This window comes from Dipodomys ordii, unplaced genomic scaffold (assembly GCF_000151885.1).
Source record: "Dipodomys ordii isolate 6190 unplaced genomic scaffold, Dord_2.0 Scaffold36, whole genome shotgun sequence".
In the NCBI taxonomy this organism is placed as follows: Eukaryota; Metazoa; Chordata; class Mammalia; order Rodentia; family Heteromyidae; genus Dipodomys; species Dipodomys ordii.
Window position 1 is genome coordinate 6,354,996 of NW_012267252.1, and position 226 is coordinate 6,355,221.

The following is a 226-nucleotide window of genomic DNA, read 5'->3' on the forward strand; positions in this document are numbered from 1 at the left end:
CCCCCCCCCCCCCCCCCCAAGGAGAAAATTCATTGTGTATGCGGGTGTTCATTGAAGCCAGCGCACACGACTTACAGTGGAGCCACGGGGAAGCTGTTGGTTAATAACCATTAACAATACCTCCAGAGCAACCAGCATGACCAGGGGCCCAGTCCGCGTCCATGCGCCGGAGGAGGGGCCCTGCGTCCCCCAGGCCTGGTGCTTCTGGGGCTCGGTGGATCCCATC